The following is an 8,617-nucleotide window of genomic DNA, read 5'->3' as shown; positions in this document are numbered from 1 at the left end:
TATATATATATATGTGTGTGTGTGTGTGTGTGTGTGTAAGTCTACAAGTGCTAACAATATTCTTATTATGTGTGAAAAATACATAATTACAATGTCACTTGTTTTAGTAACTGTGAAATGATTTATATTTAAAATGTATTTTTTTTGCAAAAAAAAATATTATTATACTGAAAACTATTTCTATTTTTTTAACTTCTAAAATTCATTTAACATTTATTAACTACGTATAGGCCATTATTATTCCTTTTATTATGAGAAAGTTGTTTCTCTTCCTCTTTTTTTCCCTGCAAAGTCTTTTAGAATTTTGTCTAAGTTGTTTAAAACTTTTGCTAATTTCAGATTCAATGGACAAAAACGTTAAACTGTTCAAACGTTCTTGCTAAATTGATGATCTCAACTTAATTTTGATCGGTCTCAACTTGGAAAAGATTTCTTTTCTCCAGATGCCATGCTCACTGCAATTGTCAAGAAAATCATACATTGGATAAAGTCTAGTATTTGAGAAACCGAGAGCAGATTATACTCTAACGCGGCGCTCGATTGGAAGCAACCTTTCCAATGGGCTTAAGGCCGGCCCTGGGTAGATCAAAACGACAGCAACTAAAAAGAAAAAAGAAAAGAAAAGAAAAAATGAAAAATATGAAAAAGAAAAACAACTAGAAAACATGATATAGGTTCTGCAACATTCTCGCTCAACGGTAGAATCATCTTGAGATATAGTTTTTGGAATCCACAAACATTACGATCGCATCAGGGGGGGGGCGATCGCCCCCCCAGAAGAGTAAAACTTCCTGATTTTATATATATAAATAAAACCTATTCCAAAGTTTGGAGCCCTTAAAAGTAACAGTATGACAACCCACCGCCCCCCCCCACAGGTTGGTCCTGGATCCGCCCCTGGATCGCGTTATCGTGTCATCTTCTAGCAGATATTCAAAATCTTAGTGTCTCCCTCAGTCAGCCGCCTTAAAAAATTCCAGCTACGCTGCTGATATAAATCTATATCAAACAAAATTCCATCAGAACCAAAATTAGATTCGGAGCCGAGGGATACCGTTTCAAGCATAATTTCACTGTATATTTATCAAATCAGGCTGCAGTTCTACGGTATTAACTATCTTACCCTTTAACCTTTGATAAGATGTTATTTGAATCTGAAAACAATGAACATGATTGGAATGTTTGTCTTCTAAAATAGATCAAATAAAATGATAGCTTCATGCAAAGTCATGATCATAGTTATTGAGTACAGCAATGCAGCAACGTTCTTGCGTGGTATTGGATGCCGCCGATCTTCTGAAAGACAATAACCAAATTCACTGAGTAAAGGTCAAGGGATGGGTTACTGTAGATAAATTTTCTCAACGGGAAAGTTATATAAGAGATAATAACTTCAGTGTCAGACAAGAATAAGTAATGAATTACGTACATCTCTTGAGTTCTATTATCTCTTCAAGCCGTCTTTCGCGACAACAAATCAGGACTTTTACCTTATGACCGAAAGTACCAACTGGAATCTATCGAACAACCTATGTAGTTGTGTTATACTTGGATGCTATTATTGGGCAACACCGGAAGAAGATAGTGTGGAAGAAGCAAATTTATTTTAGCGTGAAGCTAGTTAACAAGTCTTTGTAGAGGTAAGGACAAAATACATGTATGTAATTTCTTAGTCTGTTTCTTAATATTACTTTTAAAAGAAACAAACTTTTGTGGCTTAATGGTTTGCATTTCAACCGGGTTTGGTGGAAAGGCGATAGCACAGTGGTTCGTTTCTCACGTCAAATTGCAGATATTTCTCGTATATCCTTGGTGCTGGAAATGTATTAACTCCAAACAAATAAAGCAATGTATTCAGTGAATAAATCAATAGATGTCAGCACATGTACTGAGGAGAGTAAATTTCTGTTCTGTTACGTATTCTGTTACCTAATCTAATAGTTCTAATTTATCTTTATTCCTTTTTCTGTAATTAAAATATTTATTGTTTAATAACACTATCAAATTTATTAATTTGATTGTAATATATCCGTATTTCTGTAGCCTTATAAGATTTATGGATAGGTTAAATTCAGCGAGTATTCCCGATTTTTTTACGTCCAAGGCTAAGGGAGACGGTGATGAAGAGACGGATGATAATGGTGGAATAAAGTGGGAGGAAACGAGAGAACAATGAGAAAATCCATGTACACGGTATTTCTCCAACACAAGACCTCTTTACGCGAGCTGGGATCGAACCAGGAACATCACGCACCAGAGATAAGTACTCAAGCACTTAGGTACGCCACACTGATTAAAAAATGTAGGTGGCATACTTAAAAACGTAGGTTACATTCGTAATTCCTGTAGTTTCTGGACTTAACGTACAACCGTATATAACATCCTGCAGCAAACGTATAGCTGAATAAGTATGTGTTATACGTACTGTCTGCATAAGTGTAATGACGTCATCTGCAATAACAAGTATATACGGAGGTAACATCTAGTTTTGTGAGTCAGGACCGTATGTAGCACGTGGGTTAATAATGATGACTACACTGACTATCAGGACGGAGCATAATTTCAAGAAGTATGCAATATACGTTCTGTACATATGTTTCTTGCGTTCAACCCCGAGACTGCATCTATATTTTACTTACGCCCCATACGTATGACTAGATACAGTATACGTATTGTATGTATGTATTATACAGATTTTCCTTATGTCGCATACAGTTTGTCCATACAGAATATTCGTATACACCATACAGAGTGAATATGTAGCTTACAGACTGTCCGCATGTAATATGTAGATTATACGTATGTCGTGTACAGGTTTGCCGTATGTAATATATGGATTGGATGTATGTAGCTTATAGGTTGTCTGCATAAAGTATACATATTTTACGCATGTCGCATACGTATTGCCTTTTTGTACTATACGCATTGGACGTATGCAGTATAAAGATTATACGTATGCTTCTTGTGTTCAACCGCGAGACAGCATCTATATTGTACTTATGCCCCGTACGTACGACTAGATAAGAGGGTGGGCTGACAAGTTCTCGGCCCAACCCAGAAGGACTTAAGCTGCAGGCATGAAAGTGTGAGGCTATTCACCATAGTCCCCTCGAAGGTCAACACACTTGGCACTTCGATGCTGCAACTTCTCCAACCCCTGCATAAAAAAAAAAAAACTCAAGGTCTGCAAAAAACTGTTCCGCAGCTGTTACCACCTCTTTATCACTGTGAAATTTCTGTCCTTTCAGTGCTGTTTTGAGTTTTGGAAACAGATAATAATCAAAATGGGCAAGATCTGACGAAGGTGGGTGGTCAATGCACCGAAACCCTAGGTCCCTCAGAAAATCCATTGTTCTGTCAGCCTTGTGGACGGGAGCATTGTCCTGCAAGAACAAGACACCTCGTGTCAACTTTCCCCGGCGCTTTTCTTTAATAGCGTCCTTTACCTTAGCCAGCAGACTGCAGTAATGGTTTGGCCCTTTGGAAGGTAGTCTGAGAGCAAAACACCATCCTTATCCCAGAATATTGAGGCAAGCACCTTCCCTGCGGACTTTTGTACTTTGAATTTTTTGGGCCTTGGAGATCCTGAGTGACGCCACTCGCATGACTGGTGTTTGGTTTCCGGATCAAAGTATTGCAACCACGTTTCATCCTGGGTAACAAGCCGACTCAAAAAATCGTCCTTGTAGTTCGCAAAATCCCGTAAAATCACCTGCGATGATCTCACACGTTCGAGTTTCTGATCCGCGTTCAAACATTTCGGAATCCATTTCGCAGAAAGCTTGCGCATGTCCAACTGATCATGGATTATTGACCCAACACGTTCTTTGGATATGTGCACTTTGTCAGCCATCTCCTGAAGCGAAATCCGTCTGTTGCTCAAAATCAAGTCATGAATCTAGTCCACTTTTTCCGGAGTTGACACTGACACTGGCCTGCCACACCTGTCACCATCTTCTGTTGAAAATTCACTACGCTTGAAGTTCGCACACCATTTCTTCACAGTGGAATATGAAGGGCACTGTCCACCCAATGTGTCTAGCATGCAACCATGGATTTCCTTGGGCGACTTCTGTTGCAGGAAGAAGAACTTCAATACACCTCGCAACTCCTCTTTGGTGAATTTGACATCTGGCTCCGCCATGGTTCATTGAATTACCTGTAAAATAAAAACCGTTCATGACAGAATCATGAAATTTGGCACTTAAACATATAAAAGATGAACATTTCACATGGCATCAATTACATCAGGGTAGTACATTCGGAAGGGGGTCGGGCCGAGAACTTATCAGCCGACCCTCGTATATTATATGTATTGTATGTATATATTATACAGATTTTCCTTATGTCGCACACAGCTTGTCCAGATACAGCATACAGAATATCCGTATGCACCATACAGAGTGCACATATGTAGCTTACAGACTGTCTGCATACAGCATATAGATTATAAGCATGTCGCGTACAGGTGCCATATGTAATGTATGGATTGGATGTATGTAGCTTACAGATTGTCCATATGAAATATACGGATTTTTACCTATATCGCATACGTATTACCCTGTTGTAATATATGGATTTTACATATGTAGGATCTAGATTGTACGTATAGTTCACCATTACTGAAGTAATGTAACAGACTGCAAAATGCATGATACATTCTAACTGTAATGTTGTCACATACTGTTTCACTCTGTATGAAAACAAAAATACGTAGTTTAAAATATGGTTCATCTCCTTTGTGCCAATAATAATAATAAAATTAACAATACTACACTTTTCAAAACTTAGTTTGGAGTAGTCTGTCCAGAGAAATATATTTACCTACAGCGTGTCCTATAAGTATGGACTTCCAGCTAATTGGTTGCAAAGCTACTGTGAAGATAAGTGTTAAAAACTGGCCTGCTCGTTCACCTGACTTAAACCCATTAAACATTTTTTTCTGTGTGTGAATATGAAAACTTTGGTCTATGAAACACATGTACTGTCTGAAGAAGAGATAGTTGCAAGAATTGTTGCCGCTAGCCATAGCATCAAGGAAGCACGAAATATGTTAGCATGTCTTGGGGATTCACTGCGCTGCCATTTCAATACCTGTATTGACATTGGAGGATGGTATTTTAAGCAACTTCTCTAGAGGTGCGTACAAAACTATTTCCTGCATAGGTTTGTAGTATTGTGCTTATTTCATTGCTATTGTTATTTATTGATTTATTATTATTATACAATCAATCACAGTTGACAATGATTCCCATCTGACCTCTAGATCGACTTCCCCTTAACGCATTCCACCAAGGTGTACGTTTTGCACACTTTGGATAGACCGTTACGTCCAAGCATTTTGGAAATCCCTTATGCCTTCTGCGGAATCGCTTGCACACTTATCGCACATTGCTGACATGCTTTTTAATAGCTTATGTTTGACTTCATACTGTTAGAGACTGCCAGATCCACGGTTACTTGTGTTCTAAATAAAACATGTTACTTTTTTTTATTATTTACCATTTTACGGTCTGCCTTAGGTACAGGTGGGTTTCTTACTGCACTCGTTATGTTATAATTTTATGACTTTTCTCACATCGATACAACTACAAATAAGATCATGAGCTACTGTTGGCTTTCAACTTCTTGTAACTCCTAAGACTTGCACCCGGGATCCCTTGATTACAAGGCAGCACATCATCTTTTTCACCCGTTGTGGCCAATGTAAGTGCATCATATACAGCGATTTTTTTTATTTAATTGTAATTTGTTTTTGCTGTCCTTGTGATAATCACGGGTGGCCCAAAAGTAGGTATACAGTCCCGTCCCGTATTTTACATTATTTCTTATTGCTATCAAACAGGTGGACCTAGTTTCTTTATTATTTGTTCTTAACATCTTTTTTACTTATAACTTAAGCCCGGAACAGCCGAAGCAAATAAATCCATAAACTAGAATGTTATACTTGATCGATGCAGGGGTGTATACCTACTTTTGGACCACTCTAACACTTTCACTATTTTGACTGCCTGGCAATACCTACAGGCAAGCCCATATAGGTGCCGGAAGTGTCCAGAAATATATATAACTAAAAATGAAATAAATAAATTTGCTTAACAAATAGTGTTTGTTACACAGTGAGACGTTCACACCTAGTCAGTTTTTACTTGCTACCACATTCAATGTGGAACATTTATAGGATAAGCATATTGCAATGTACCACGTGCTTCTGTATACAAATAATACTTCACGCCTTTGTTTGTAAACATCACGGTTAGATTTACAAGAGTACTACACTCTGCATGGATTTACTATAAGAAGCAGACGACAGGCCACCAGCGCCTCCTACGAACCACATAACGACGTGGGAGCAACAGTGCCACTGTCACCAGGGTGCCTATATAATGGGACGTAGCCAGCAAATCTTCACGAGTTTTCTGGTCTGCTCTCTATAGACTTGCAGTTGAGTGTAAGAGGCACCTATCCTTCCCCAAACCCTTAGCATGCAGCGGGGCTAATGGTTCCTAGACTTTATCTCTCTTTGCTGCTTGCAGTGAAGTAGCGGGAGAATTCTAACCAAAGCCCGGTCTGGCTTTCAGCAGAGCCTTGACGGGAATCTTAACCACCTCTACTTGCAGCGGAGTAGAGCGTGTCCTACAACCCCTCACGTAGCAAACTACTGAGCATTCCTTCCCGAGGCGGTCAAGTTGGGAGGTACCTGTATTTACCCAGGACCTTATATTAAAGAATTGTATATTAGTATTTGTGAATACTATTTGTGAATATTATTTGTGAATAGTATTTGTGAATATTATAATCTACAGGGTTTGTATGATAAGTAATGAGACCAGGTCTGGAAACATTGTTTTATTGATCTGATCTGTACAGGGACTTAAAAGCTTTCGAAGTACTCTCCTCTTGCGTCGATGCACTTCTGCAACCGATGTTTCCACGCTGCAAACGCCCCCTGGAAGTCAGCAGCCGGCATGTCCTTTAGAAATGTGGTCACGGCTGCTTGGATGGCTGTGACGTCTGCAAAACGGGTTCCTTTCAAGCGTGGCTTCAGCTTCGGGAAGAGGAAGAAGTCGGCCGGGCTCACATCTGGGCTGTAGGGTGGTTGTGGAAGGACTTCCACCCCAATCCGGGTCAAAAAGGAGGTCACTAAGAAGGCGGTGTGGGCAGGGGCATTGTCGTGATGCAACTTCCACCGGCTAGCGATCGCCGGTCTTTTCCGCTTGACGCTCCTGTGCAGTCTCTCAAGGACTTGTTTGTAGAAGGCGGCGTTGACGGCTTGTCCTTGGGGTACAAACTCCTTGTGGACCACCCCCACATTGTCAAAAAAAACAATCAACATTGTTTTCACCTTTGACTTCGACATTCTGGCCTTCTTGGGGCGCGGGGACGCAGGAGTGTGCCACTCCGCGCTTTGACGTTTCGTTTCAGGGTCGTACTGGAACACCCACGACTCGTCACCTGTTATGACGTCATCTTCAAAGTTAGGGTCACTGTTCATGAGGTTCAACAGTTCCTGACAACAATCAACACGTCGTTGCTTTTGTTCGTCAGTCAACACTCGCGGCACCAGTTTCGCACAGATTTTTCTCATTCCCAATTGTTCCGTCACAATCTTGTGCACTGTTGTGTGGTTCATATCGAGTTCATCAGCAATCAATCTCAACGATAATCGACGGTCTGAGTTCAGGAGATCCCTCACTTTTGCCACAGTTTCGTCCGTAGTCACTGTTGTCGGGCGTCCAGCCCTCTCCAGATCCTCAACGCTTTCCCGGCCGTTCCGGAACGCACTGTGCCAACGAAACACCTGGGCTTTGGATAGGGCTTCCTCTTTGTAGGCCTCCGTGATGAGAGAAAGCGTCTGAGTAGCCGTTTTCCCCAGGCGAACGCAAAATTTGATCGCATAACGCTGTTCGATGGAACCCTCCATGTTTGTTGATTTTCCGCCGTGACAAGAATGTTCACAAGGGCTTTGTCCAAGGCTTGTCCGCGCTCCACTAAGGCTCGGAGCCAACTGACGCGCGGTGCGTTGCTTTGCTCGGACCCCCCCCCCCTACATCCTCCATCACCGACAAACCCGCTCCAGCGACACGCGCGGCGCGGCGCGGCGAGTCTCATTACTTATCATACAGACCTTGTATTTGAGAATTTGTAAATAAACCGCTAGTGGGAGTCAATTCCGGACTCTCAATTATTCAACCTAGCTCTACCTATAAACTGTAAGGAATAGAATTTTACAATATCTAAATTTGTATCTTACTTACTTACCTAATGAATGGCATTTTCACGATATTTTACCATAGGTATAATACTAAATAGATGTCAAAAAAGAAATTTTGTCTCACTGGGCACTACTCTCCCCTACACACTGCACCTATTTAATACTTAAATTTTAATATTTAGATTGAAATTAACGTTTAATAGTTTCGTTCCTGTTAGGGAAAAGAGTGTTAATATAATATGGCACATGCTTAGTTATTAAGCAAAACTAGATGTTTTGTTATTGTGATTGTTGATGGTCTAACTCCATGTTGGAAATCAAATAAGTTAAGCAAATTTTTGAGTAAGCTTATTCTTTCGCTTCGATTTGAAGCTCATTAGAACACCTATGCTGTAATCATAT

The 8,617-nt window shown here is 40.2% G+C and overlaps 1 protein-coding gene across 2 annotated transcripts in view; it reads left to right on the top strand.

The window, feature by feature from the left end:
• Nucleotides 1–1,239: 1,239 nt before the first annotated feature.
• The window catches only part of LOC145689975 (methyltransferase-like protein 27), a 110,001-nt gene continuing 102,623 nt past the window's right edge, over nucleotides 1,240–8,617 (top strand). Inside the window, exon 1 of one of the 2 annotated variants that reach the window (XM_081764406.1) lies at nucleotides 1,240–1,640. The gene's annotated coding sequence lies outside the window, so the exon portion shown is untranslated. Of the gene's footprint in view, nucleotides 1,641–8,505; nucleotides 8,558–8,617 lie in introns of those variants that run through there. The other variant, XM_081764415.1, reaches the window with a different exon arrangement.

Source organism: Thermobia domestica, chromosome 1 (genome assembly GCF_964235325.1).
Source record: "Thermobia domestica chromosome 1, izTheDome1.hap1.1, whole genome shotgun sequence".
NCBI lineage: Eukaryota > Metazoa > Arthropoda > Insecta > Zygentoma > Lepismatidae > Thermobia > Thermobia domestica.
This window is presented reverse-complemented; position numbering and strand designations above follow the sequence as displayed.